Below are 27,821 nucleotides of genomic sequence, written 5' to 3' on the forward strand. Positions count from 1 at the left end.
AGATACCCCTTCTATCAGTTAAATCTTTCAAGAGGGGAATAAACATACTAACACGGTGTTATTTGCGAATGATCAAGTTATCAAACAGAACAGCGAAGATAAACTAAATAAGTGCATTCTTTAGGGTATTTTTGTTTCTGTCATTGCAACTACAAAAATGGGCGATTTTTTCACCAGAGGCGTTTCGCTTTATTGAGGTAAAGCATCATCAGTGGTCTGTAATTAAGTTATTTACGTTTTGATGTGCTTTTAGATCGAAAAACAGTTCGTTAAGAAAAGGTTGATTTGAACTTAAGGTGATGTTTTGGCTGTTTTCTCGATCGCGAAGTGCCGTCTACTAGCACATCAGACAAGGAATGATCATTATATTAGGATGTTTTTATAGACCAACAGCATCCGCAGCAAACATCACAGAACGTTTCAGGGAAAGTCTTGGGTACATAGGAAATAAATATCCACTAGTTATAAGTGGTGACTTTAATCTGGCGTCCACTGACTGGGAAAATTATGGAAGAAGAACAAGAAAACTCACTCACCTTCCTAGACGAAACCATAAGAAAATGCATTAATAAACACACATTTGACGTATACAGAAAACCCACAAGTGACATTATCTTAAATGCAACCTCAAACCACACACAGAACCACAAAAAAGCAGCAATCAGATACATGTTAAACAGGCTGAACAGGATCCCCCTAAACACTTCTGATTCCCGGAAAGAGCTAGCCATTATAAAACAAACAGCGTTAAAAGATGGACACAGACAAACAATGGTAGACAAACTAAACAAAAAACTAAGGGACAAATAATGAAAAAAACTAACCAAACCACACCAACTCATGTAACTTGCACTACAACAAAAAATTGGCATACAATGACCTACCACAACAAATTCACTCATAAAATAGGTAACATATTCAAAACACAAGGCATAAACATTGCTTCCAAAACAAACAATCCATTCAAAAGCACATCCCAAAACTAAAATCAAAACCAGACAGATACCAACAATGTGGTATCTATCAGCTCAGTTGCAGAGATTGTGAGAAGATAAGCATTGGAATGACAGGCAGCACATTCGACACAAGATATAAAGAACACATCAGAGCATTTCAATACGGAACAAATAATTCAACATTTGCGGATAATCTAAAAGAAGAACACCATAAACCAAGCAATATTGAAAACGATATGAATATCATAAAAATGAGTAAAGACAGACACCTCCTCCCTTTCCAAGAACATTTCCATATACAAAAAGCACTAACACAAAATAAACAGTTGCTCAATGGCCAGATAAATATTGGAAAGCAGATTCTATGTAGAATAATTGATAAAATTACACGAAAAAGAAAAGAGCCTTTTCCATCCTCCACCCTTCCCACTCTCCCACAACCCCCCCCCCCTTCCCCCTACCCACTCATAGTTTTATTTCACTGCTCGCTCCTCACATTCCATCGCACTGCTACATATTTATGTCCACTCATCATGGTTTCCCCTCCATCGCTATTCCTTCTCCACTCTCTACATGTAGATAAGTACACAGAAACATAATTAAATAGAATTACACACATAAAATAATCTAATTAAAGAAATGTTGTAGGTCAAAAACAAAGTAGTGGAAAGGTTATGTTGGCAACACTACAAACCACAAACAACTACACATACTTGAAGTACAAAAACAAAAAGATTACAGTGGTGTGCATAAAATTATGTTGTGAAAAATATAAGAAATGCATAGTGCTGCAGAACATTTAAAAATTAGACCAACATTATCAGTGCTTAAGGCAGAAAAACAACGATGTGCTAGCAGACAGCATTTCGCGATGTAAACGAGAAATCAGCCAAAAAATCGCCTTAAGTACAATAAACCTATTCTTAACGAACTTTTTATACTCGTAGATCTCAAAGCAAATCAATACGTAAATAACTTAATTATATACCACTGAAGATCCTTTACCTCAATAAAGCGAAACGTGTCTGGTGAAAAAATCAGTCATTTTTTCAGTTACAATGACAGAAACAGAAACACCCTCAAGGATTATAAAACAACTACGGACACTATGGCCATACAAATGAAGAATTAAATAAGTGCAAGCTATACGCTAAGTAAATTTATAAATAAAAGTAAAACCATAAACCATGGCCTCTTTTAGTATTCACCCAGTACGAACGAAGATAGTCCTCTAGGTAATCCATTTCAAGTATTTAGGATGTGACATACCATGCGATTAAGATATGGGTACACATAAAAAACTGATACTTACCAGAGTATGTGTATACCAATAATGAGAACACTTACGAATAGAACAGGGAAAGAGGCACAACTGAAATATCATTTAGTAATGAGAGTTCCCATTTTAACATATGGGGCGGAAAGCTGGACGCTGAGAAATAACGGCTGGCCTGAGTGGCCGAGCGGTTCTAGGCGCTACAGTTTGGAACCGCGCGACCGCTAGGGTCGCAGGTTCGAATCCTGCCTCGGGCATGGATGTGTGTGATGTCCTTAGGTTAGTTAGGTTTAAGTAGTTCCGAGTTCTAGGGAACTGATGACCTCAGAAGTCCCATAGTGCTCAGAGCCATTTGATTTGAGAAATAACGATTTACAACTGTTAGAAGCACCACAAATGAAATGTTTAAGATCTGTGTAATATTGCACTAGTGAAGACAAAACTACTAACGAAGTAACAAGGGAAGAATTAGGGATTGAACCAATAAACCAAAAGGCAATCCAATACAAAGGAAAGTGAAAAGAACATGTACCTCGTATGCCGCCACAAAGACTTCCTAAACTAGCAATGGATTGCAAATCAGAGGTGGTTTGTGGGGGTTGAAATGACCAGACTACAAGGGCCATCGGTCCCTAAATCAGAGGGTAAGAGGAAGAGAACATGTACTTCTCATGCCGCCACAAAGACTTCCTAAACTAGCAATGAAGTATAAATCACAGGGCAAGAAAAGTGTGGGGAGAGCAAGGATGAGATGGTGAGACCAGAACGAGTCCTAGACCTAACCCTGGAGAGGCAAAAGAAATAGAGCTTTCTTTTCAAAGATCTTTTAAAACTAAAATTAATACTTAGAGACAGTGCGTTGTGAGATGGAGCGGGCATTTTTTACACACTAATAAAAAAAATAGCATTGAATACAGTTCTTTATTTTAAATTTGTGGTAAGTTCCTATGGGAGCAAACTGTTGAGGTCATCGGTCCCAAGGCTTACACACTACTTAATCTAACAAACTAACTTACGCTAAGGACAACACACACACACACACACACACACACACACACACACACACACACGCACGCACGCATGGCCAAGGGAGGACTTGAACATGTGATTACATTTTCACGCAATTTAGGTACACAGATTCTCAGAAATCAGTACCCAGAGCAACCAACTCTGGCCGTAATAACGGCCTTTATACGCCTGAGCATTGAGTCAAACAGAGCTTGGATGGCGTGTACAGACAGGTACAGCTGACCATGGAGCTTCAACACCATACCAGAGTTCATCAAGAGTAGTGAATGGCGTATTGTGACGAGCCAGTTGCTCGGCCACCATTGACCAGACGTTTTCAATTGGCGAGACATCTGGAGAATGTGCTGGCCAGAGCAGCAGCAGAACATTTTCTGTATCCAGAAAGGCCCGTATAGGACCTGCAACATGCGGTCATTCATTATCCTGCTGAAATGTAGGGTTTCGCAGGGATCGAATGAAGGCTAGAGCCATGGGTCGTAACACATCTGAAATGTACCGTCCACTGTTCAAAGTGCCGTCAAGAGGTGACCGAGACGTGTAACCAGTGGCACCCCATACCATCACTCCGGGTGATACGCCAGTATGGCGATGACGAATACACGCTTCTCATGTGCGTTCACCGCGATGTCGCCAAACTCGGATGCGACCATCATGATTCTATAAACAGAATCTGGATTCATCCGAAAAAATGATGTTTTGCCATTCGTGCTCCCAGGTTCGTCGTTAAGTACACCACCGCAGGCGCTCCTGTCTGTGATGCAGCGTCAAGGGTAACCGCAGCCATGGTCTCCGAGCTGATAGTCCATGCTGCTGCAAACGTCGTCGAACTGTTCGTGCAGATGGTTGTTGTCTTGCAAATGTCCCCATCTCTTGACTCAGGGATCGAGACGTGGCTGCGCGATCCGTTATAGTGAGGCGTTACTTTCGTTTTGCCTCAGGTTACAATAGGAAGTAATTATGTTTTCTATATCGAGATATAAGTTTTTCTTTGATTGCTAGCAGCTTCAATACTTCGCTGGGTAAAAGGAATATTTGACGCATTTGTTTATTTCTTTTCATCATTTCACAAAGAGGTCACACGCCTTTTATATGTATACTCCTTGTTCCATCCTGTATGAGTGTGCATGGTTATGAATGGAAGTCAAATGTAGCGGTAGCATGGACCAAATGGAACAGTTTAAGAGAATAGCAGTCATTGCCAACATTACAAGAATAACGGCAGGTAGGCCAGAGCAGCAGGCAAAGATGAAAACAGGGCACGAGGGTAGGTTACAAAGTTGGTGCGGGGGTGAGGTGAGTCTCCCCACCACCGCGTCTCAATAGGAACGTTGGTCGGATTTTGGCGCGTGGAGAGCACTGTGGGGCCAGCCATGAGACGGACCGGACGCGGGAGCACAGCAGCTCGCAGATTTCGTGAAATAGAAATGAGGTAATATGGCTAAAAATTCACGACAGGGTATGCTCATAGCACGCATTCAACATACAGTCATCGGTACAGGTTACAGTTTTAATTTATTTGCAATAGTTTTCTCTGAAATGTGTTTGTTAAATTTTACTTTGTGGTAGTGAGCATGCAACAGGAACCTTCAGTTCATGTAGCTATTTCCCGAGTTATAAGCTTCACTTTTAGCTCAATGAGTGCAGATTGCGTATCGGATGGTAGATCGAGAAATTTCTGGCGCGAAATTTAATTTTTTTTTTTGGTACTTTCTTTGTGAATTCAGTTCGCACTTCAAAAATGGCTCTGAGCACTATGGGACTTAACATCTGTGGTCATCAGTCCCCTAGAACTTAGAACTACTTAAACCTAACTAACCTAAGGACATCACACACATCCATGCCCGAGGCAGGATTCGAACATGCGACCGTAGCAGTCGCGCGGTTCCGGACTGAGCGCCTAGAACCGCTAGACCACCGCGGCCGGCTCAGTTCGCACTTCATTTTGGCGCCAATAGTACATCATTTTTTCTCTGATAGAGGTTATCTACCTTCAGCAGTGGCCTACCTTAAATTTCTAGTGGTGTAATTCATGCATGACGATAAGTGAGTCTTAAAGAATGAATGACGAGTTTCCCGCTAAAGACGGTGTGTCCCACTTATGTATTTTTTGTGTTATTATGAAATTATGTGTCATATATTTTTTGTGTTATTACGAAATTATGTGTCATATATGAAATTATTCGCGTAGTGTTTTCGTTTTTTCATTGTCCTACCCATGAGAGGTAACGCGGATTCAGACGTAAGTTTTGTAACTAAAGAAAAATTGTAATGTGTCGGCTTCTAAAGTTTTCATCAAAGTAGAAAATAAATCTATTAAATGAGAGTCAGCATTTCAGTTAAGAAATATTCCCCCAGTCACATGACACATGAAATGGGTAGGATGTATCTTATTCAGTTCAATTTTCTAAAGTTAATGAAAGACAGAAATAATATGCAATGTGAATTTAGATAGGCTACCAGCTGCTAAAGTGACGGCTTTGAGTTCAACCACCCCAGAACGTGTTATCTTAGAGAAACTCGCACCAGTTGCCGTTGCGCACATGTCAAAAATAATTAATTTGTTTATTAGGTTATTCAAATAAGGGTCACAATATAGACACCATTTCTTATGGGCCTGGTATATTACCAGCCAGGACGCTAAGCCGAGTAAAATTCTCTAAGGTAACGCGAGGAGATGGTCACATAGGTTCAGTATAAATTAAAAATATATGAAGAACCAGCATACAGCCAACGAGCAGTCATATAGCAATAGCCATGTCTGTCATCTCGACTGCTAGTGGTATGAGGCCGTTGGGATCCAGCACGGCGTTCCGAATTACCCTCCAGAACCCACCGATTCCATATTCTGCTAACAGTCATTGGATCTCGACCAACGCGAGCAGCAGTGTCGCGATACGATAAACCGCAATCGCGATAGGTTACAATCTGACCTTTATCAAAGTGGGAAACATGATGGTACACATTTCTCCTCCTTACACGAGGCATCACAAAAACGTTGCACCAGGCAACGCCGGTCAACTGCTGTGTGTGTATGAGAAATCGGTTGGAAACTTTCCTCATGTCAGCACGTTGTAGGTGTCGCCACCAGCGCCAACCTTTTGTGAATGCTCTGAAAAGCTCATCATTTGCATATCACAGCATCTTCTTCCTGTTGATTAAATTTCGTGTCTGTAGCACGTCATCTTCGTGGTGTAGCAATTTTAAGGGCCAGTTGTGTAACAGGCGACACTGATATAAAGTGACTACATGTCTTGCACCGAATAAGTAATATTTTAACAGTTTCATGAGTACAAGAATACATTATATAACGTGTTATTTTAAGTACAAAAATACAATATTTCGCCGAACAAATTTTGTGTGCAAATTATATGCATAATAAATACAAAAATTACATGCAGTTGTACTCGTACATGAGGTCGAAACGTAATTAGTGTAAGTATAACTGGAATTATTATGTTACATTGCACTTCGGTACGTTGTACAAGAAGCGAACCATTCAGATCCTATCTTCTGACATACTGTCATTACGAAGTAATAAGTATACAACCAAGCAAAAGACAAATGCTTGAATACGCTCGTCTACTACAATAGCATATTTCGCCGTTGGAAAAACAGAGGACTGTCAACAGGCATTTGTGCTGTGTTGCGCATAGACCATAATAGAATGAATAAACTGGTGTCGGCCGGTGTGGCCGAACGGTTCTAGACGCTGCAGTCTGGAACCGCGCCATCGCTACGGTCGCAGGTTCGAATCCTATCTCGGGCATGGATGTGTGTGATGTCGTTAGGTTACTTAGGTTTAAGTAGTTCAAAGTTTTAGGGCACTGATGACCTCAGATGTTGAGTGCCATAGTGCTCAGAGCCATTTGAACCAATAAACTGGTAAAAGCGTGCGTATTCAAATACAGTGATATGTAAGAAGGCAAAACACGGCGATGCAAACACCTACATAAGACAAGTGTCTGGCACAGTTGTTAGGTCGGTTACTGCTGCTACAAAAGCAGGTTATCAAGATTTAACTGAATTTGGACGTGGTGTTGTAGTCGGCGCACGAACGATGGGACACAGCATCTCCGAGGTAGCGATGAAGTGAGTTTTTTTTCCGCATGACAATTTCACGAGTGTACTGTGAATATCAGGATCGAATCCGCCCGGCAGATTAACGACGAGGGCCGATGTACCGGCCAGCATGGATGTGGTTTTTAGGCTGTTTTCCACATCCCGCTAGGTGAATACCGGGCTGGTCCCCAAGTTCCGCCTCACTTACACGACTCACAGACATTTGAAAACGTTCGCACTATTTTATGAGTTACACTAGACGCAGACAGCTGGGCTACACTATTTCCGTCCCTGGGGTTTCGGGAAGGCGTCAGGAAGGGCAACCAGCCACCCTCTGCCATTAACATTGCCAGATGCGTACTAACAAAGCCGAGTCCGCGTTGGAGCGGGACAAAGGCCCCGAGAAAGAAAGAAACAAAGACTGTGAATATCAGGAATCCGGTAAAACATCAAATTTCCGACATCGGAAGATCCAGGAAGAACCGGACCAATGACGACTGAAAATCTTCAACTCGGCAGTAGTGTAATCCGTCCGCAAATTACTGCAGATTTCAGTAGTGATCGCATGCGAACCATTCAACGAAACATCATCGATATGGACTTTCGGAGCCGGAGGTCCAGTCATGTATCCTTGATGACTGCACGATACAAAGCTTTACGCCTCGCCTGGTCTCATCAACACCGACACTGGGCTGTTGACGACTGGAAACATGTTACCTGGTCGGACGAGTCTCGTTTCAAATTGTCTCGATCGGATCGACGTGTACGGGTATGGAGACAACCTCATGATTCCATGGATCCTACATGTCAGCAGGGGATTGTTCAAGCAGATAGAGGCTCTGTAATGGTGTGGGGCATGTGCAGTTCGAGTGCTATGGGACGCTTAATACGTCTCGATACGATTCCGACAGGTGACATGTAAACACCCTGTTCTGATCACCTGCATTCGTTCATGTCCATTGTGAATTCTGAAGGACTTGGGCAATTCCAGCAGGACAATGCGACACGCTGCACGTCCACAGCTCGTACAGAGTTCTGTATTGGTGCAACGTGCCACAAGGGCGCAGCAGCGATCGGACGCTCGCTGCAGGTAAGAATTTTTTCTGCCCGTCCACGCAATGCACGTCTGAACTGGCCGGGTCGGGGGAAACGGGCAGTGACCGCCAAGAAGCGCGCATTACATCTGTAACTGTGTCTAGCAGTGTAATGTCCAAGCCCGCATCTCGTGGTCGTGCGGTAGCGTTCTCGCTTCCCACGCCCGGGTTCCCGGGTTAGATTCCCGGCGGGGTCAGGGATTTTCTCTGCCTCGTGATGGCTGGGTGTTGTGTGCTGTCCTTAGGTTAGTTAGGTTTAAGTCGTTCTAAGTTCTAGGGGACTTATGACCACAGCAGTTGAGTCCCATAGTGCTCAGAGCCATTTGAACCATTTTTCTAATGTCCAAATACAGTACACTTTTGCGAATCATGTACTTTCATTTCACTCGCCTTTCCTTTGCAACGAGTGATATGCATTCGTTTGGACTGTGGAAAGAGCGTGTCAGCGCAGAATTTACCACGCGTTTTGCGGCTGTCTACATTTTGGCCCTTCGGTCGCGGATATAACTAGTCGAACATGTTACAGCACAAAGGTTGTGTGCTTTGATTTGCACGTACCGCGAATTACGGGTATCCGGTTATCGTAGCTTTCTGTGTGGTTCTTCGAGATTACCATACGCTCCACATGTATCTCAAGCACTCTAATGACCTCGTTGTCGACGGGACGTTAAACACTAACTAATCTCTCAAGCATCAGCAGTGACAGACGTCCGCGCTAGAGCTCTCCAAGGTACAAACTCCGCGAGAATAGTGTTGTGAAGTGCACCTCAAGCCAGCAGACGTCGTAACACAGCCAAGCACTTCCGACAACGCGACACCAGCGCATCAGAGAGCGCCGTCCGTCGCCGTCTCCGCCAGCAGCTGCAGCCCAGTCAGCGCGCTACGGGGACAGTCATCCTGTTCTGTGAACATCCTGGCTCTATCTCCTTAGTCTATTGTCCTTTGTGCTAATCTCCTGAAGCATGGATCCTGTCGAGGAACGAAATTCAGTTAAGAAAAAAACAGTAATCAAGTCACGAGTGACTAGACTCTCCACATTTGTTAATAGCTTTCAAGGAGGATCCAATCTCAACGACGTCAGAGTAAGGCAGTCACTGCCAAATACAAGCAAAGATGAATACAACGACATTCAAACTCAGAGATTAACTATGTAGAAGAATCTCATGATGCGGGCAGGGAGTCTTTTGAAGACTTGTGCTTAGATTTAGAATCAAGGATAGCGACAGTGCTCCAGTCAAACGTTGCGTTACCAACTAAGTCTGCAAGTTCATGCAGTGCACGTGAAAAAAAGCTCCCAGCAATGCCATTAACTAAATTAAATGGTAACATAGCAGAATTCGTGCACTTCTTCGACGCCTTTAATGCACTAATTATTAACAAAGAAGCCTCAACTGATGTCCAGCAATATTATTATTTATTGTCATGTATGTCTGGTGAACCTCGTAAGCAGGTTGAAAACTTACCGGTTACAGAAAGTAACTTCAAGATTGCAAGGGATTCGAACGTTCAAAGGTATAACAATCATAAGGTAATTGTTAAAAAAATGTAAATGTATGACTAGGGCCTTTCGTAGGGTAGACCGTTCGCCAGGTGCAAGTCTTTCGATTTGACGCCACTTCGACGACTTGCCCGTCGATGGGGATGAAATGACGATGAGTAGAACAACACAACACCCAGCCGGGAATCGAATCCGGGCTCCTTAGGATTGACACTCTGTCGTGCTGACCACTCAGCTGCCGGGAGCGGACGGTCAATTGTTGATTTGCACGTAAAAGAATTTCTGAATCTGTCCACTGTCAAAGTTGAATCTGTTAAGGACTTACGTATGTTAATTAGTCAGCTAATGAGAAATCTGAACACGATTGAGGTAACGCAGGGCGGCATTCCATTGCATGAAATATTGCTCTCGCACATTTTGTTGGACCATTTTGTGACTCTGAGGAATCAGTGGGAATGTAAAACAGCTGACATCACATTTCCGCGTCTGAAATACCTGGTGGCGTTTCTAGAAAACGCCACCAACTGTCATACGTTAGAGCTCATTCATCCAGACAAAATGCTGCCCCAGTCCCAGCAGCCGGCCTCGAAGCGTACTAAGGCAGAAGGGTACAGTTCTCGACGTACATTTCTCGCGACTGCTCCAGACTGTGCGTTCGACAAGTCAACGCTTAAGTTAAGTAGGTGTCCTAAGTTCAAAGAGAGCGACACTGCTAGCAGAATAGACTTCGTAAACAGACAAAAACTTTGTTTCCACTGTCAGGGCTCGAATCATAGGCAGAAGGAATTCCGTGCTGGCAACTGCCGTATTTGTAACAGGCACCACGACACATTATTGCACAAACAACAAGCCAGTAATATTGACAGTAGAACCCAAGAAACGGATGTACAACAGCAAACATACTGCACAGTGAAAGGAGACCACCGATGTGTAGAAATACTATTAACTACTGCACTTATGAACACCGCCGACAAAAATGGGAATGTGTCCAAGTGCAGGACACTTCTTGACAGTGCCTCACAAATGAACTTTATGTCTAGGAGTTAGCAGATCGGGTGGGACTACAGCTCAGTCGGCATCCGATGTCAATAAGTGGTATCAGCAATGTTCACATGGTAGAATCGTCGCACGTTTGCAGTGTGTACATTTCCTCAGAAGTTGCTGACTACGGCACATATGCTGTCTGTGCATTACTACCACATATAACAGGGTCACTCCTAACAGCATCCCTTGAAACCTGCACCTGGCAACTTCCCGAGCACGAAGACTGTCACACCCATCGTTTAGCAAGCCTGGTGAGATTGATATTCTGCTTGAAGCAGCGATCTTTTTTGATGTATTGCAGCCTGGACAACCGAAAAAGGATAACCACCCAACCTTACAGGAAACATCATTTGGTTGGATTGTGTCGGGAAAGATACGTCCTCATTCAGTTAAGTCCAATGCTCGAAGAGTACTGTCATGCAATACCAGACTTAACATTCAGGTCGAAGGTTCTGACAGCAAGAAGAAGTGAGGTCTGTTTCTCTGCACACAAAAGAAGACCGATTATGTGAGGAGCATTCAGAGAACTGCAAATGGCAGATTCGTGGTGAAACTACCAGTGAAAGATAATCGTGCAGGACTAGGAGAGTCGTAAATAATGCTACATGCTGCTTACAACGCTTAGAGAGAAGGCTTCAGCGACAGCCAGAATTAAGGGCATAGAATGTCAGTTTTAGGAGAGAATATGAAGATTTTGGTCATATGGAACTGGTGACCACAGATACGGAGAAATGCACGTATTACATGCCATATCACGCAATGCTTAAATAATCGAGCAGTACTATTAAACTTCGAGTAGTGTTTAATGCTTCAGCAAAGACATCATCGAACACTTCCGTCAATGACGGGGAAAAACAGCACGAGATGAGTTACATTCAATTGTCCTGTGATTCTGAAAACACAGAAATGCTTTCACTGCTGACATTACAAAAATTTACAGACAGATTGAAATCGGAAAGGAAGATCAAGACCTACAAAGAATTCTATGGCGTGACTCTCCCAACGAACCAATCAAGACTTATCGTTTAACTGCAGTCACTTATGGTACAGCGGCAGCGCCCTTTTTAGCAACAAGATGTCTATTATGACAAGCAGAAGATAAGAGAACAACATATCCAAGAGCTGCTAACACTTTAGAAAGGGATTTCTATGTAAACGACGTTTTGAGCGGTGCTGACACCTTAGAGGAGGCATTCAGTTTGCAGGAAGAGCTTATTAGATTATTTCACAGTGGACGGTTTCTTCTTCGTAAATGGTGTGCAAAAGAGTCAAGATTGCTGGAAAACATCCCACTTGAACATCGTGAAGTGCAAATACCATGAGTCTGGGTAATGAGCAGCAAAAAACAGTGAAGACTTTGGGTCTGCTGTGGCATCCTCATAGCGATACCTTCTAATTCCTTGCCACTGATACAGAAAACAGTAACGAAAGCTGGACTAAACGACGTATACTTTCTCGGGTTGCCTCTATATTCGATCCGTTGGGACTTCTGGGACCAGTGGTAGGCCCGCATCTCGTGGTCGTGCGGTAGCGTTCTCGCTTCCCATGCCCGGGTTCCCGGGTTCGATTCCCGGCGGGGTCAGGGATTTTCTCTGCCTCGTGATGTCTGGGTGTTGTGTGCTGTCCTTAGGTTAGTTAGGTTTAAGTAGTTCTAAGTTCTAGGGGACTGATGACCATAGATGTTAAGTCCCATAGTGCTCAGAGCCATTTGAACCATTTGAACCAGTGGTAGTGACTTGCAGGATGTTTCTGCAACATCTCTGGCAAAGACAAATAGAATGGGACACGTCATTACCAGATGACCTGAAGACACAGTGGGAACAGGTGAATAATCATCTGCTATCACTGAGTAGCATTCAGATCGAACGAAGAGTGATCGGCAACGGAGTTAAGTGGCTGGAGCTACATGGATTTTCAGATACCTCCCAGCAAGCATATGGAGCCTGCATTTACCTTGGATGTGTCTGTGAAGAAAATAATTTCTCAATCAGTCTTTTAACTTCGAAATCAAGATTAGTACCAATCAAGCAAATATCACTGCTAAGACTTGAGTTGTGTGCAGCCCTACTACTGGCTAGATTAATAGAGAAGGCCAAATCTGGGCTACACGTAAACATTGCCAACACTTACTTTTGGACAGATTGTACTGTTTTCTTAGCATGGTTGGTGAAAGAACCAAGATCATGGAAACGTTTGTTGGAAATCATATCTCTGATATCCAGCAACTCGCTGAAGCAGAAGACTGGAACCACGTATTCTCTAAGAGTAATCCTGCTGGAATCATTTCGAGAGGAATTACACCATAACAGCTAGGCGACAGTAAGCTATGGTGGACAGGTCCTTGCTGGCTCCATCAGCCACCATCAGCATGGCCTGTTAACACCACGAAGTATGCAGATGAATCAGCTGACGCAACAGAGCAACGTATTCAACAAGTTTGCTTACTCGCAACTACTTGCATTGTGAATGCGGTAGCTCAACATTATTCTTCATGGTCAAAACTGCAAAGAGTTATGGCGCATGCGCGGAGATGTATAAAAAACCTTAGGCGACAACGCACTGAGAGGCATCGTGGAAACCTAACAGCAGGAGAACTTCACACAGCATCGAAGGCAGTCATTCGCATGGTGCAACAGCAAGATTATTACAGGGAAATTGAAGAACATGGTTTTCCAGTCCTCAAGAAAAGCAAACTGAACTTACTTCGCCGGCCGGGGTGGCCGGGCGGTTCTAGGCGCTACAGTCTGGAACCGCGCGACGGCTACGGTCGCAGGTTCGAATCCTGCCTCTGGTATGGATGTGTGTGATGTCCTTAGGTTAGTTAGGTTTAAGTAGTTCTAAGTTCTAGGGGACTGATAACCTCAGATGTTAAGTCCCATAGCGCTCAGAGACATTTGAACCATTTTTGAACTTACTTCACCCCTTTCTGGACGAGAAACAGTCGTTAAGGGTGGGCGGCAGATTGGAACAATCAACATTTTCTTACAGTCAGAAGTACCCAATGATTCTTCCTCCTAAGCATCATGCCACTAAATTAATAGTCATGAGAGAGCATCTTCGTTTGTTGCATGCAGGACCTCAGCTGCTGTTAGCAAGCCTAAGACAAAGGCACTGGATACCCAATGGAAGATCTGTAATCAGACAAATACTCCACAAGTGCCTTCCTTGCTACCGCTTGCAGGCAACCACTGCAACACAGCTCATGCGACAACTTCCGTCAGTGCGTGTAGAGCAAAGCAGACCTTTCCTTAATTGTGGGGTTGACTACGGAAGTGCCACTACACGTAAGTAATGTAGGAAAGAGGAACAAAACTAGGACCAAGGTCTACATTTCCTTGTTCGTTTGCATGGCAACAAAGGCAGCACACATCGAGCTTGTCACTGATTTGTCCTCCCAAGCTTTCATTGCTGCTCTTCGAAGGTGCATTTCGGGAAGAGGAGTTTGCGCAAACGTTTACATTGAAAGTGGCAAGACGTTTGTGGGTGCAAGGAATGAGCTGAATGAACTGCGTAAACTGTTCAGCTGTCAGTTTCACGCAACCTAAATCCAGGACTATGCATTGCAGAATGGTATCCACTGGCATTTTATCACGCCTCATGCTCCGCATTTTGGTGGTCTGTGGGAAGCAGGCATAAAATCCATCAAAACACATTTTAAGAGAGTCGTGGGAAACCAAGTTCTGAAGCTTGAAGAATTATACGAACTTCTAACATGTTTGAATTCACGACCCATTACACAACTTCCTGACAAATCAAATGAATTCTCATATCTTACTCCAGGCCATTTTCTTATTGGTGAACCCTTAACAAATATACCAGAGCCAGACTTGCTTTCAGAGCTATCATCCAGGTTGTCAAGATGGCAGCTCATCCAGCACTGCTAGCCGCACATCTGGAAACGGTGGTCAAGGTATTACCTATCACAACTACAACAGAAAACTAAGTGATCATCAACAAAGGAAAATCTACAGACAGGTACATTGGTTCTACTGAAGAAAGACAACTATCCACACCTCGTGTGGCAGTCTGGGGTCATTGTTGGTACACACCCTGGTCCTGATGGTATGGTACGAGTTGTTTCAGTGCACACAGCAATGGTAACTTACAAACGACCACTGTCGAAGATCTGTATTGTCCCACAGGAAGTATATACTCTAGTGCACATAACTATCAAATTACTAACTGAAATGTTTCTTTTGTTTACAGTGGACACAATTTCTTCAATCACTTTATTTCTTGTTCGTTTGATGTAACTTGTGCAGCATGTGATTATTTGTATTTGTGTAATTTATATAAATTATGTGGGCGGAATGTTATGTATTTGTGTAACGTGCGACAAGTGCGCAGCAGCGACCGGATGCTCACTGCAGGTAAGAATTTTTTCTGCCCGCACGTTCACACATTGCACCCCTTTCCGTTCGAGGTTCGAGTCCTCCCTCGGGCATGGGTGTGTGTGTTGTTGTTAGCATAAGTTAGTTTAATTAGTGTGTAAGTCTAGGGACCGATGACCTTAGCAGTTTGGTCCCTTAGGAATTCACACATATTTGAACGTTTTTGAACACAATGCACGGCCGAACTGGCCGGGACAGGGGAGACGGGCTGTAATCTAATGTTCGAATAAAGTCCACTTTTTCGAATCATGTACTTTCATTTCAACCGCCTTTCCTTTGCAACGAGTGATATGCATTCGTTTGGACTGTGGAAAGAGCGAGGCAGCAGAGAATTTACCGCGCGTTTTGCAGCTGCCTACAATATACACATACTGCTTCTATCATTAACCACGCTTAAAAGTTGCAGGTAACCAGCACGCAGTATCGATTTGTGAAACAGATTTAGTCATTGCACCACAGAAGTTTTCAGTCGAAAGGACTGCAGAGTGAACTACTTATTCTGATGGTTCAAATGGCTCTGAGCACTATGGGACTCAACTGCTGTGGTTATCAGTCCCCTAGAACTTAGAACTACTTAAACCTAACTAACCTAAGGACATCACACACATCCATGCCCGAGGCAGGATTCGAACCTGCGACCGTAGCAGTCCCACGGTTCCGGACTGCGCGCCTAGAACCGCGAGACCACCGCGGCCGGCTACTTATTCTGACAATGAACTCTGTATTGTGGTCCAGATACCCTCCACCAAATCTCTTCTCCTTTCAGCGTTAGTCCAACAACACATACGGATTGGATTTTATGAATTTGAAAATTAAAATAAAAGCATTTACAGACTGCAACTGAGACGTGATGGGCAGCTCGTTTGATAAAAGCACTGTTTGTCGTAAACTATTCCGGAATTCTGCAGACTCGGAACCAGTTTTAGCCTGTAAGGGTGTTCAGTTTTCGCAGATAATTATTTTGGCAAAAGATAAAACGCGACACGTGGCTTCCTCCCAATTGTTGAAGCTCTGAAACGTTTACTGTCCAATGTCTGAAGCGTTTGTGAAATAGTTGTGACCCTTTTGATGGACTGCACTGTTCTGTTGATCAGTTCTGGACATTTTCGCGCGAAGAGCGCACATTACACGTGTTATATCGCCTGTGTTACCTGGACAGCATCCAAGCATCCGCCCTTCAGTCTGACATCTCAGGTGTGATGAATGGGACCGTGACGCCAGTTAACGAGCAGGAAGGAAACGTGCTAAGAATTTTAAACGCTTACATTGTTATCGCGAGTAATTAATAATCACGCACTTTATTTTCACCAATGTTAATTCTGTCTTCCTAATTTATTGCTGCATCAGCACGTAGCATAAACAATGCTCTGCGTGTCTGCATAATATACAGATATACTTAGTGATAAAATGATATATGACAAGCGCAAGTGTTTCTAGACTCAACTATAAAAGAAACAGAAAACCAGGCGTGAGCTTGTGCCTTGTGTGCGTGCGTATGTGTGTGTGTGTGTGTAACCGCGCGTGTGTGCACGGAAGTATGAATGAGAGAGAGAGAGAGAGAGAGAGAGGGAGAGTATAGTTTGTTAGATGGGGAAACGATCCGATATGTTTTTGTTTTTAAGAGCTTTGGAAATTACAAATAGTGTATAAACAGTGGATGAACGAAGTGAAACGCGTAAATGCTGACAAATGCTAAGAACCTCTTCCCATTAAAATCTTCAGTTAGCCACTGTAGTGTAATACATGTGGATGCGCAAACTCTGGGAAACATTTTTCATTTGAAAATACGGATGCCATTCGGTGACATTTGTATTTTTCAAGCAGATATGAATATCTCTACGAGCCATTTCTGGGTTGTAAAGTGAACTACGAGACTTCCGCGATTGTTGGTATCTGCCTCAAACGTTACGCCCTCCGGAAGTAAGCCCCAACAAGACAGAGAGCTCTAGGTAGCAGAGAATAGAGAAACGTACAAGAAAAAAAAACATTTAGAATATGTTGGTGTACTTAAACGGTATCAGAGAACGTTACTATACTCACCACACCTTCTAATGTAATCGCAACGTAACGCAGTCCTTGAAAGATGTGATTCGTCTATAGTTTCACTATTTACGTCTGAGCTGTCTATGGGTACACACTGTAACAGTGCCATTTCTTTCCTTAACTTTTCAGTTTGTTGACGGCGTACGGGAACGAACCACTGACGGAGGGCTTCCGTGTAAGTCGGATGGTCAGATGAACGACATACACGAGGGTGTTCAGTAAGTAATGCAACACATTTTTTTCTCACCAATTTCTGTTGTTGTGGGACATTGTTGAATATTCGCGATTCAGTGCCTATGACCATATAGTTTCATAAAGTTCCAGTATGTGGCGGTGCTATACGTAGCTTTTAAAATGGCGTCTGTAAGGGAGTTGCGTTCCAAGCAGAGGGCTGTTATTGAGTTTCTTTCGGCGGAAAACCAGAGCATCGCAGATATTCACAGGCTCAAAAATGGTTCAAATGGCTCTGAGCACTATGGGACTCAACTGCTGTGGTCATAAGTCCCCTAGAACTTAGAACTACTTAAACCTAACTACCCTAAGGACAGCACACAACACCCAACCATCACGAGGCAGAGAAAATCCCTGACCCCGCCGGGAATCGAACCCGGGAACCCGGGCGTGGGAAGCGAGAACGCTACCGCACGACCACGAGATGCGGGCATATTCACAGGCACTTGCAGAATCTCCACGGAGACCTTGCAGTGAACAAAAGCACGGTGAGTCGTTGGGCAAGGCTGGTGTAGTCATCGCAACAAACCTGTTCGATCTCCCGTGGTCCACCTGCTGCACACAGCTGTGACTCCTGCAATGCTGCAACGTGAGGACACTCTCATTCGACGTGACTGACGGATCACAGTCAAACACCTCGATGTTAAACGGACGTCTCTGTTGGTAGTGCTGACACGCTCGTCCACCAGTACTCAAAGCTGTGTGCCCACTGGATTCCTCAACGCCTAACAGAAGATCATAAAGATCAACGAAGGACCAGCTGTACGAAATTGCTTGCGCATTACAAGGCTGATTGTGACAATTTTTTATGAAAAATTATCACAGGCGATGAAACATGGTTTCATCACTTCAAATGCGAAACAAAACGGCAATGCATTGAGTAGTGTCACACCACCTCTACTCCCAAGAAAAAATACGAAGCTGCACTCTCAACCGGTAAAGTCATGGCGACGGTCTTCTGTAACTCTGAAGGAATTATTCTGTTTGATGTCTTCTCCCAATAAAAGTGGATTCTGTTACCTTCAGGAAATTGAAGAAGTGACTTCATCGTGTCAGTGCAAACGAACTTCTCCTTCATGGCAACGCAAGACCTCACACAAGTCAACTCACCTGGGAGGACCTCACAAAACTTAATTGGACCGTTCTTCCTCATCCACCCCAAAATCCGGATCTCGCACCTTCCGACAACCACTGTTCGGCCCAACGGATGTACTCTGCGGGAAGCACTACGTGGATGGTGGGTAGGTTATTGATGTAGCAAGACGTTGGCTCCGACGTCGACCAGTAGAGTGGTACCATGCGTGATTATGGGCTCTCCCAATAAGGTACAAAAATGTCGTGTACCTAGGGCCTCCCGTCAGGAAGACCATTCGCTGGGCGCAAGTCTTTCGATTTGACGCCACTTGCGCGTCGATGGGGATTAAATGATGATGATTAGGACAACACAACACCCAGTCGCCCTCAGCTCGTGGTCGTGCGGTAGCGTTCTCGCTTCCCACGCCCGGGTTCCCGGGTTCGATTCCCGGCGGGGTCAGGGATTTTCTCTGCCTCGTGATGACTGGGTGTTGTGTGATGTCCTTAGGTTAGTTAGGTTTAAGTAGTTCTAAGTTCTAGGGGACTGATGACCATAGATGTTAAGTCCCATAGTGCTCAGAGACATTTGAACCATTTGAACAACACCCAGTCCCTGAGCGGAGAAAATCTCCGATCCAGCCGGGAGTAGAACCCGGGCCCTTAGGATTGGACATTCTGTTACGCTGACCACTCAGGTACCAGGGACGGACTGCCAATAAGGTGGCATAAGGCGATCTCATTGAACGGAGATTATGTTGTAAAATAGGGTTTTGTAGCCATAAGATAAGGAAATAATATTGTGCATTGGAATCCTGAATGATACCAACATGCTTTCAGAAAAAAAATGTGTTGCATTACTTATCGAAAACTCGTAGTATTTGTATACGGCGTTAGGAGTATAGGTACAGATGCTGCGATAATTGGAACCTTAGTATGAAGCCTCTTCAATGTGTGAGATTTGTTCGTCTATGCCTAACACTATTTCCACAAACACATCACATAATCTTCTACCTGATATTTTCTGCATGGTCATAACTGCGCTGCGAAGTGGGCTACGCCTGTCAGTATATACCAGCCACTATGCGTCAATACTTCAATACCGGACCTGCTACCCAGGCGAAAATAAACATTAATGGTTTGCTTGTTTTAATTTCTTATGAGTTCCTTTGGTAGGCCGCAGTCCTTATTGTCACCTTGTTACTAGGTTCTTTGTTAATCTTCCGGTAAGCACCACAACTAAGTAGAAAACATACAATAAGGACTACGGCCTTGCTGAACTCTCATCACTACCAAAGGAAGTCATAAGAAATTAAAAAGTGCGAGGTGCAGTACCACCAAGATTTTATGGACTTCCTAAAGTTCATGAGATGGACAAGGATGGGAGTCTAGAGGACTTGTCTATGAGACCAATAACGAGCACTACTTGTTCGCCAACGCATTTTTCTGTCAAATATCTAGCTTCCTTATTAAAAGCATTGGTAGGAAAATGTAGTCACCACATTCGAAATTCTATGGATTTTATTCAGAGACTTAACAATGTCAGGCTAAATAGTACGGATGCGCTTGTTAGTTTTGACGTGGTATTGTTATACACCCAGGTACCTTTAAAGGACTCTTTATTTCTTATCGGCCAACATTTTGATAAGAACATTACAGCCTTATTTCAACATGTGCTTTTATCATATTATTTTCAGTTTAATGGTGATTTTTATGAGCAGATTGCTGGCGTTGCTAGGGGAAGCTCCCTCTCCCCTCTGGTAGCTAATTTGTTCATGGAAGACTTCGAGGACAAGGCACTGGACTCAGCAAGTTTTAAACCAACGGTCTTCTGGAGGTACGTGAATGACACATTTGTGGTATGGCCGCACGGGATGAATGAATTACATTGATTTCTTGAGAATTTGAAGTCTATCCATGCTAGTATCAAATTTACTATGGAAATAGGAAAAGACGGCTGCCTCCCCTTCTTGGATGTTGTCGTTCGCCGAAAGTTGATGGCACATTAGGACATGCCGTATATTGGAAATCTACACACACAAATCTATATCTACATGCCAGTAGCTGCCATCACCCTTCACAAACCGTAGGTGTCCTTAAGACCTTAGTGGATAGGGCACACTGTATATCCGATAAAGATAATTTGCAATAAGAGCTCACATCCTCAAGAGCATTTTTAAATCGAATGGATTTTGTCCGCAACAGATTCGTAGAGCAATCAGTGCTATAACGACAATGCAGGTATGTGATGGGGAACAAGATAGTAATTTCTTCAGATCTACTGCACTTTTGCTCTATGTAGGTGCTCTTTCCTCGAAGATAGGCCGTGTTCTTGAGAAACACTGTGTTAAGGTAATCTTCTGGCCCCCCATGAAGATTTCAGCTTTATTCGGATTTGTGAAAGATGGTTTACAGATTCGTAAAGCGAGTGTGTATCAGATTCCTTGTGGAAATTGTGAGAAGTCATATACAGGGTGTTACAAAAAGGTACGGCCAAACTTTCAGGAAACATTCCTTACACACAAAGAAAGAAAATATGTTATGTGGACATATGTCCGGAAACGCTTACTTTCCAATTTAGAGCTCATTTTATTACTTCTCTTCAAATCACATTAATCATGGAATGGAAACACATAGCAACAGAACATAACATTCAAACACTTTGTTACAGGAAATGTTCAAAATGTCCTCCGTTAGCGAGGATACATGCATACACCCTCCGTCGCTTGGAATCCCTGATGCGCTGATGCAGCCCTGAAGAATGGGATATTGTATCACAGCCGTCCACAATACCAGCACGAAGAGTCTCTACATTTGGTACCGGGGTTGCGTAGACAAGAGCTTTCAAATGCCCCCATAAATGAAAGTCAAGAGGGTTGAGGTCAGGAGAGCGTGGAGGCCATGGAATTGGTCCGCCTCTACCAATCCATAGGTCACCGAATCTGTTGTTGAGAAGCGTACGAACACTTCGACTGAAATGTGCAGGAGCCCCATCGTGCATGAACCACATGTTGTGTCGTACTTGTAAAGGCACATGTTCTAGCAGCACAGGTAGAGTATCCCGTATGAAATCATGATAACGTGCTCCATTGAGCGTAGGTGGAAGAACATGGGGCCCAATCAAGACATCACCAACAATCTGTGTTGATGACGTGATTGCACAATTGCGTGCGGATTCTCGTCAGCCAACACATGTTGATTGTGAAAATTTACAATTTGGTCACATTGGAGTACATACTGACGAAACTAAAATGAGCTCTAACATGGAAATTAAGCGTTTCCGGACACATGTCCACATAACATCTTTTCTTTATTTGTGTGTGAGGAATGTTTCCTGAAAGTTTGGCCGTATCTTTTTGTAACACCCTGTATAGGTCAAACAACACGCACCGTTCCCGAGAGATGTGTGGAGCATGGAAGATATACACGCTTATTACAGCCAGACAAGTTATCTGTGGCCGACCATTGTATTGATACAGGGCATTCCATGAATTACAGTGATGTGAAGATTTTAAGACCCACCTCTTACTTTGGGGAATCTGTCTTCCAGAAAGCTATAGAGATTAGTTTAGCTAATAATTTAATAAATAGAGATAATGGTTTTAATTTGGACAAAGCATGGAATCCGGCTCTTGGGGTAATTAAACTGCAGAGAAGTCGTCATTGTGTCACCGCCGCCGATCATACATCGATAAGTGAATCGAATGTCTGTACTCCTTCGTCACAGGGGGCGCATGTGTAAGCGTATTTCTTTGCCGCCTACCAGCATCTGTGAGCAGCATGCGCAGTACCGCCGCGGTGGAGTATATAAGGCAGCGCTTGGCATCTTGTCGTCAGTTTTGTGACTCACTCTGAGGATGGCCGGACGATACGCGGTCGAAATATCAGTGGAGGAAATTTTATTTGCGCGGCTGCATGCCAGAAATTTATTGTAGTAATCATTTCTTTGATTGCTCATCAATATCACATCTACTGATTTCCAACACTTTTTTTTTTTTTTTTTTTTTGCTTAGAGTGATGTTCGAATGAAAGACACCATTGTTTTTCTCCTGTAATTCATTTTCTGATGTATCACAGACTCCTTTTGCATTTGAAAATTACAAACTGCATACAAGGTGACTTCTTCCTAAATGGCCGCCATGTTGGTAACATATCCTCACAGCCTTGCAGCCTTCCCCACTCCCACCACCATCTGATACTACCTGATTTTAAGTTTCTGTTTACCCACCTATTTTATTTTAGACGAGTTGTTCCTATGGAATAGTCTGTAGTATGATGTGACTGGCGTTTGTTGAGGTTAACATTATTGTAGAGTTATTAATTAGAATTCAACTCCACTTAAATGAGGTGCTTTACATATTAGCGATAAATTAAGTAATTGTGTGCGTCAGCTGCAGGTGTGTGAATAGATAACGTTAAAATAATTCATTTTCTCCAAAACGTGCTTGTACCACAGATATTGGCTTTGGTTACCCTATAGAATCACTATTAGAAGACAATGAACATACAGAATCCGACCTAAAGTATCTGGACATCTATTGTTGGACATTAATATGCGGTATGTTTACCCTGTGCCTTTGTGACGGATTGAACCCCTCTGGGGACTCTTGCAGTGAGGTATCTAAATTTCGGAAAGCAGAGAAGATGGTGATGTTGGAGCGAAATCGACATACTGACTCACCCTAAAGATGTCCTATTGGGTTCAGTTCGGGACTGGACAGGCCAGTACATTTCACGATTGTTATTGTCCACAAACCACTGGCTCACAGATGCTGCTTTATGACAGCCGATACAAACTGTGATCACCTCCGAATTACTCCTCTGGCGTATGCAGTGCCTAATGCAGTAAAATGTCTTCATATAATGTCACATTTAGCGTTTTCTTAAGCGCAATAAGGAAACGACACCCTGACCACGAAAAGACTCTCTTACCGTAACACAACCTCCTCCATTTCATTGTTGTCCCTACACTTGACGGGAGGTAACGTTCTCAAACCCTCCCAAAGGATTAACACATGGAACAGCGTGAGCCACCACTCCAAATCATTCTTTTCCAATTAACCAGTGGCAAGCAGTGTGGTTCTTTACATCCTCTCAACCGTTCCTTAGGACTGATTATGGAAATGTGTGGTTGATGACGAGATGCTCGACATTGTGCCTCATTCTTTCTAACTTCATGCGCACAATAATAGGGCTAGCTGGACTGCTGGTAGCACTGTAGAGCTCACCAGAGACTCCTTCCGTCAGTTTCATGCATTCTTTATAACTACTTTCGCTCGACGGTCCCCGTTCATCGGTACGTGATTATCCATAACCACAATTAAAATGATGTAATATTAACGTGGGCGTTATACACTCTAAGGAAGAAAAACGACACTCCACGGAGGAATTATCGGAATGGGACGTAAATCGGTAGATATGATTTACAAGTGCAGGCAAAAAAATAATTACAGCTTCAGAAAAAATGGACGATTTATTCAAGAGACAGAGCTTCACAGATTCAACAAGTCACTAATGCGCTAGTCCATCTCTGGCCCTCATGCAATCAGTTACTCCGCTTGGTGTTGATTGATAGAGTTGTTGGATGTCCTCCTGAAGGATGTCGTGTCAAATTATGTCTAACTGGTGAGCTGGAATGTCAAAGTCCCCAGCTAGTTGAAGGGCCCTGTCCGTAACGCTCCAAACTTTCTCAATTAGGGAGAGATGGGGCGACCTTGCTGGTGGTATGCTTTGTCAAACACGAAGACAAGTAGTAGAAACTTTCACCGTGTGTGGTCGGGAATTATCTTGCTGAAATGTTAACTCTGGATTGCTTGCCATGAACGACAGCAAAACGGGGCGTAGAAGTCGACGTACCAATGTGCTGTAAGGGTGCAATCAAATGAAGGGTCCTCCTATGAAAAGAAATTGCACTCCTGACCATTGTTCTTGGTTATCGGGCCATATGGAGGGACGACGGTCAGATTGGTATCCCATCGTTGTCCAGGGCGTTCCTGGACGCGCCTTCGGCCTGGAATCTCATTGACTGGAGTAGAATTGTCTTCAGTGATGAGCCCCATCCAAACTGAGCCCCGAAGCCCAGCGAATACCTCTTTGGATACGGCCTGGTGGCATACCAACCTGATAGTTGCCCGCCATACGGCCCACAGCCGTGAGTGATGGCCTGGGGTGCCGTTCCCTTTCATAGGAGAACTTCGGTTGTCATCCACGGCCCTCTCTCAGCAGAGCAGTATGTTGACGATATTCTACTGCCCGTTTTGTTGCCCTTCATATCAAGTCACCCTGGGCTTACATTTCAGCAAGATTATGATCGCCGGCGCACGGCGAGAGTTTCTACTGGTTGTCTTCGTGCTTACCAAGCCCTACATTGGTCAGCAAGGTCGCTGGATCTCTCCCCTCTTGAGAAGGTTGGAGCATTATGGGCAGGGCCCTCCAGCCAGCTGGGGATCTTGACGACCTAAGGCGTCAGTTGGGCAGAATGTGGCACGATATCCCTCAGGAAGACGTCCAACAACTCTATCGATCAATGCCAACTCGAACAACTGCTTGCATAAGGGCCAAAGGTCGACCAATGCGTTATTGACTTGCTCAGTAGTTAAGCTCTTTCTCTAGAATAATCATCCAATTTTTCTGCAACTGTAGTTATCGGTTTCTCTGTATAAATCATATCTACCAGTTTCCAGATAATTCATTCATGGGGTGTCAATTTTTTTCGTTCTTAGAGCGTGTTAATGAAATACCATCGTTGCTATTACCAGAGTTTTTAACACACGTTACTCAGAGACGAACGAAGCCTTCGACACAGCACGCTAGAGCCTGTCGTCACCAAGCCGACTGCACGAGCACAACAGTCGGATTGCAGAACCTACGGTCAGCAGCGAACAGTTTCAGTCTGTTGGTCGCTGGTCCGTGGGAGAAGCGTCGTCTACCGTCGTCTACTGGGTGTTACCGCTGATGGTCATAGCACGAAAAACCAAAGCACTGAGCGACCTCCAAGCTTTAGCGTCTCATCATGAAGGCTCCCATCGAAATATCTACTCTGAAGCCTAATAGTAAAGTCCACACTAGGATGATCTCTCCCTGCGTTCTAGAAAGACTCCATTCAACTCACTGCCCTGAGCAGTTTATTTTTCAGACCAATGCAATGATTTACCAATGACCAATACTAACTTTAATCACTCTTGCCCATCTCCCCCTTTCTCCACACTAAAAGTATCTCACAAACTCGCCAAGAAAGTTATTTCCGAAGGTATTCTTCCATTACGAGAAGTTGCGTTTTCTGAAGTAGCTGTCTTGTGGACATGTTATGTTGTCTTCCGTATTTTCAAAAGACACCTTTGCTCGTGAAAGTGCCTGCTTTGTTTCCTGCACAACAACGAGCGTAGAATTGTCCCTATCCAGACATGTAGTAGAGTTTGTGGGGCTTCGGGTGGGGTCTTTCTGGACTCTTGGGCTACGACCCCAGACAAGCTATGGAGGCGCAGTCCTCGGACAGGATCTTCCTCGCATCTGTGTGGCAGGTGGTCTCACTCATACGTTGTCGGGATCGACTGTCTCGGTGTAAATTACGCAAAGGGTGTACAAAATAATATAACATCTGATATCTACACAATATTCATTTATTATTAAGAAGTTGGGCCACCACTGTCTTTGAGAACAGCTGCATTTCTTCGCGGGATAGATTCTAGACTGTCTGAATAGTTTCCAACCGAATATTCTCTCATTCTTTTAGTGCCATTTACTTCAAGGATGTTGGAATTGGAAATCTGTTCCTCACTCTCTTGTCTAAAACTTGCCATAACGTTTCACGGGTGTTGAGGTTTGTTGGCCAGGGGAGATGTCTGATGATACTGTGATGCTCCACAGACCACGCTTGAACCTTTTTGGCTTAGTGTATGGGCGCGTTATTATATTGGAATACGGCAGTGTTTGGCAACAGCGTGCCAGTCATAGTCTGCACTTCACTGTCGAGTGACAGAATCAGCCGAGTACCATGACATAGCAGTTCAAATCACAACGGAACCTCCCCATGTCCGACAGCATGAAGTAGGCAGGCCGTATCTTAGGCTTAGTTTGGCGTTGTCCGTACGTAAACCAGACCGTTTGCAGGAAATTAATGCAGACGATGATTCATTGGACCATACTACATTCTTCTAGTCATGAGGTGGCCAGGTTTTATGAAAGCGACACCACTGCTTTTGCAGCTTTGTGTTGGCTTCAGTTACTAAGGGTTTCACGATTGCAGCCCATTCAAGAATGCTAGACTTGGAAAGCAAGTGCCGTACTGTTGTTGTCAACACGGCTTTACTCAAGTGTGTAGAGGTCTTCAGTCACTTTTGGCGCAGTAGTTTTGTGTTGTCTGCCCACAATCCTTCTTAATGCTCCTACGTCTCTGTCAGTTAACTTCGGCTTTCGCTTACTATCACTCCTCACCGAAGATGTTTTATAATGTTTTGTGTATGCTGTCATTACCGTGGATAATATCGATCGTAAAACGTTAAACAGTTCAGTCGTTTTCATCGCAGGTGCTCCCGCTAATCGCGCACAACCGAGGCGCCCTTCTTTGAGAGATCACAGGTCTCACTGATCGTTTGTGTTAACCGCCATATACAGTAACAAAGAGTATAAAAGCAGTGAAAGATAACCTCTAAGGCTTGGCATGTCAGTTATACACTGCAGTCGCATCGCAGTATTTACACGTGCGCAGGAGTGCCAACTTGCAATACAATGTGTGGCATGTAGTCTTCATATTATTTTGTACACCATCTGCATATGAAAAGTGTTTGTCTCCCCCACAGACATGCTGGGCTGAATGTCATCCAGCCTAAGAAAGCCGTGTTTTTATGTCATTAGTGTAGTGGTAAAGCACGGGCGCAGAAGCCAAAAGATCGCGGGATCGAGTCTACGTCGGACCACGAAATATTTCAGGCTGTCTTTTATCTAGCTTCCATCTCATCAGTGATGTGAATTTTGCCACGTTGTTCATATTCCACGTCAACTGTAGGTCACATTTCCGTGGTAGGATTAGTAGGACTGGTTAGGGATACGCAAACCACCGACAGGCTCCCGACTGGAAGCTTTGCACCAGGCCGTTGAGAAGGTCCTACCCATCATGAAGTCGTCGACCAT

Source organism: Schistocerca nitens, chromosome 9 (genome assembly GCF_023898315.1).
Source record: "Schistocerca nitens isolate TAMUIC-IGC-003100 chromosome 9, iqSchNite1.1, whole genome shotgun sequence".
NCBI lineage: Eukaryota > Metazoa > Arthropoda > Insecta > Orthoptera > Acrididae > Schistocerca > Schistocerca nitens.